Raw genomic sequence first — 4,345 nt, 5'->3', positions numbered from 1 at the left:
CTTCTGACAACTTGGAAGCCAGCCAAGCAGTGATGAAGGTGTGGTATGACCACAATGCTCATCCGGTGTAGTTGGAGCCTGGCCAGAAGGTGTGGGTGATCGAACCAGGAGAGCGTAGCGCCCTCCAGGATCGCTGGTCAGGACCCTTTGAGGTGTTGGAGAAGAAGGGTAAGGCTACCTACTTGGTGGATCTGAAGACCCCTCGCCAGCCCCTACGGGTGCTGCATGCCAACCGCCTCAAACCCCACCATGAGAGGCCCGAAGTCATCTTGCTGATGGTGACTGACGGAGCAGAGGACGTGGAAAGCGAGCATCTCCCCGACTTATTTGCGTCTCAAGAGAAGGATGGGTTGGTGGAGGGAGTGATTCTCTCCCCGTCCCTAACTCCTGAACAGCAGGAGGACTGCCACCAGGTCCTGGGACAGTACTCTTCGTTGTTCTCCCTTGTTCCGGGTAGGACTCACCTGTGCGTCCATGACGTGGACACAGGAGACAGCCCACCTGGGAAGTCAAAGATCTACCGGATGACAGACAAGGTGAAGGCCAGCATTCACAGTGAAGTCACTAAGATGCTGGAGCTAGGAGTGATTGAACCTTCCAGCAGCCCCTGGTCCAGTCCGGTGGTATTAGTACCAAAAGCTGTACCACCGGGTGCCCAACCAGAACTGAGGTTCTGTGTGGACTACCGGGGACTGAACTCAGTAACCAAGACTGATGCTCATCCGATTCCAAGGGCGGATGAACTGATTGACCGGCTGGGAGCTGCCCAATATCTAAGTACCTTTGACCTTACTTCCGGGTACTGGCAGATCTCTCTGACTGATGGAGCTAAGGAAAGGTCAGCCTTCTCCACGCCCAAGGGCCACTACCAGTTCTGCGTGATGCCCTTTGGGCTCAAGAACGCACCTGCCACATTTCAGCGTCTGGTGAACCAGATCCTCGCCGGAATGGAGAGTTTCTCTGCTGCTTATCTGGACGACATTGCCGTCTTCAGTAACAGCTGGGAGGATCACTTGCGTCACCTGCAAACTGTTCTCCAGGCCCTGAAGCAAGCTGGGTTAACGATTAAGGCCAGTAAATGCCAGATCGGGCAGGGGTCGGTAGTGTACCTTGGACACTTGGTGGGTAGGGGAGCGGTGCATCCCCTCCAGGCGAAAATCGAGGCCATCATGGCCTGGGAACCCCCCAAGACTCAGACTGAGGTCCGAGCTTTTCTTCCTATCCCGGAGACTACTTCCCAGGGAACAGAAGTGGAGTGCAATAGAGCGTGAAGCCTTTGCAGTGGTATGGGCTCTGAAGAAGTTGCGGCCATACCTGTTTGGCTCGCACTTCCTAGTTCAGACCGACCACAGACCCCTTCGGTGGCTGATGCAGATGAAGGGGGAGAATCCCAAGTTGCTAATGTGGTCTATCTCCCTACAGGGAATGGACTTTCAGGTGGAACATCGGCCTGGAGTGGACCACGCCAATGCAGACGGTCTCTCAAGGTATTTCCGCCTTAGTGATGAGAACTCCCAAGGGGTTGGGTAGCTCTCCCCACTTTCAGCTGGGGTGGACGCGTGTTAGACCTCTCAGCCCTTTGGGTGGTCCCTCCTCATCATTATTTATTTTGTCCCACTTCTGCCTCAAACCCTGTTATAATTTTTCCTTTTTGGGAACCACCAGACTTGTTAGTGTTGATGCAGGGTCAGGGAGCCATTTTCCCTACCCCTGGAACTTCTGTCTGAGGGCCTGAGACACAAAATGGTGGCCATCCATTGTCACCTGTGACATAACCAGAACTTACTGGAGGTTTCTAGAACCTCCTGGAACATTCTAGAATCCTGTGATAGTGGGAGGCAGTTTAGAATGTTTAGAATGTTAGGAGGCCATCTCAGAGTGGCAGTTGGCATCTGACTGGAGAGGAGAGAGGACACAGAGATAGAAGGAGGTCGGAGTAAGGCAGCAGGGGTGGAAACCAGTGCTTGGAGTGGGGTCCAGAAACCCACCCTTGATGCTAGTCCCTACTGACCAAGCCCAGCCTAAAGCCCTGTGTGGGACCAAGACCAGAAGAACCATCGTAAGGATCTGAATATTTGGAACAGGCCTTAAAGAGGAAGAACAGCAAGCTCCTGACCTGTTTAGCAGTGTCCTCCTGAAGTCCTGACGTCGAGAAGCCTGGAGACCTGGGGCCTGAGGTAGAGAAGCGGCGCTGACAGAAAGCAGACGTCGTACCCGGAGCCGTCAGAGGTCGAGTGAGGGCGCCGACGGAGGTCGTGGAGAGGCACCGGAGGTCGAGTAGGGAGTCACCGGAGGTCGAGTGAGGGCGCCGACGGAGGTCGTGGAGAGGCGCCGGAGGTCGAGTAAGGAGTCACCTGAGGTCGAGGTGAGGCGTCGACGGGGGAGTGAAGTCCGCCCACCGGAGTCGCCGGAAACGGAGGTGGAGTGCGTCGGAGGTCGGGAGTGGAGATCGCACTCCGGAGACACCCGGAAGCGGGGAGGCCGTGTCCCTGCGACGCCGGAAGGCGACATCGAGTCGAGACCGCCCAGCGACATCGAGTCGAGACCGCCCAGCGACATCGAGTCGAGACCACCCAGCGACATCGAGTCGAGACCGCCCAGCGACATCGAGTCGAGGCCGCCCAGCGACATCGATCCGGAGCCGCCTCACGGCGTCGATACGGCGCCGAGCGGAGCCGATCGTCGAGGAAGGGACAGTAAGTGGTAGAGAGGGCGTCTAAGGCCCCGTGGAGCCCTAAAAGTCCATTCTAGGGGCTAGAGGGGTGTTAGAACCAGCCTGGGAGTGCCAGGGGTGAACTGAGACTGGTGCAGTGACATCTGTGAGGGGCTGTGTAGGTTGTAGGGCCAGATCATTAGGTTATCCTCATTCTGCCTCAGCTTAAGCCCCAGCCTTGACCAATCTAGGTGGGACACCCCCTTGCCACCCAAATGACCACAAGCTGTATATGGGTAAAGTAAGACCAAGTTACCTCATGAAAGTGATCTGATCTGTAATTGTCATTGATTGCTTTACCTTATTTATTGAAGGTGCTTTATTTATTGTCTACCACTAATTTATTCTTGCACTGTATTTATTGTCTGACTGTATTTATTTGCCGTCTATATTTATTGCACATCTATTTATTCTTTGCTTAATGATGACCTGAACCTATTTGTTGAAATTCCGAAGTAGCATTGTTTATTTGACCTGCTCTTTTGAAGGAAAATCCTATTGTATTGTATTTGTGATGTGAAGCCTGCAACTAAGAGAAAATAAGATAAAGACATATATATTTTCATCTTGTCTTCCATAATTTTTACGGTGTAGTGTCGTTTTTGGAATGGATGAACGCATGGTTATTGTGAGGGTGTGACGTACGCTTAACACGGTGCCTGACCCCCAACCGCTCGAGCCAAGCTACCACTGTGCTGGGAACCTGGTGACTGCTAACCCGGTTGCCCGGTTTCCAACAATGACTCAGAACCACCACAGCATCACTTAACACCACCACAGCATCACTTAACACCACCACAGCATAACCTCAGCCTCAGCACAGCACCACCTCTGCATCAGTGCACCAGCACAGCATCAACTCAGCACAAATGCAGCACCACCTCAACATTATCGCAGTACCACAGCGGCACCAGTGCAATAGCAACTCAGCACCAGCGCAGCACCGACTCAGCACCACCTGATAACCAGCACAGCACCACTTAAGCACTGTTAAAGCATCACTCAGCACCACCACATCACTCCACAGCACTTCAGCACCACCTCAGTATCACGCAGCACTGTCTGAGCACCACCTCTGGACAAGAACACTACCACCTCAGTATCACTCAGCACCACCTCTGCACTAGTGCAATACCAACACCACAGCACCACCCTAGAATCAGCACAGCACCATCTCAGCCTCTGCACAGCATCACCTCATCAATGCACCACCACCTGTGCAGCACCATCTCAGCACCAGGGCAGTGCCACCTCAATATCAGCACAGCACAATCTCAGCATCAGCACAGCACCACCTCCATGCACCACCACCAGCGCAGCCTCACTTCAGCAGCAGCGCAGCTCCACCTCAACAGCAATTCAGCACCACTGAAGCATCAGCACAGCATCACCTCAGCATCACCTATGCATAGCACCAACTCAGCATCACTTAGCACCACCTCAGCACCAGCACAACCCCACCTCAGCACCACTTCAGCATCTGCGCTGCACCACCTCAGCATCAGCGCAGCATCCCCTTTGCATAGCACCAACTCAGCATCACTTGAGCACCAGCGCAGCACTACCACCTCAGCATGACTCAGTACCACCTCGGCATGACTCAACACCACCTCAGCATGATTCAGAACTACC

Source organism: Triturus cristatus, chromosome 6 (assembly GCF_964204655.1).
Source record: "Triturus cristatus chromosome 6, aTriCri1.1, whole genome shotgun sequence".
NCBI classification, from domain to species: domain Eukaryota; kingdom Metazoa; phylum Chordata; class Amphibia; order Caudata; family Salamandridae; genus Triturus; species Triturus cristatus.
This window is presented reverse-complemented; position numbering follows the sequence as displayed.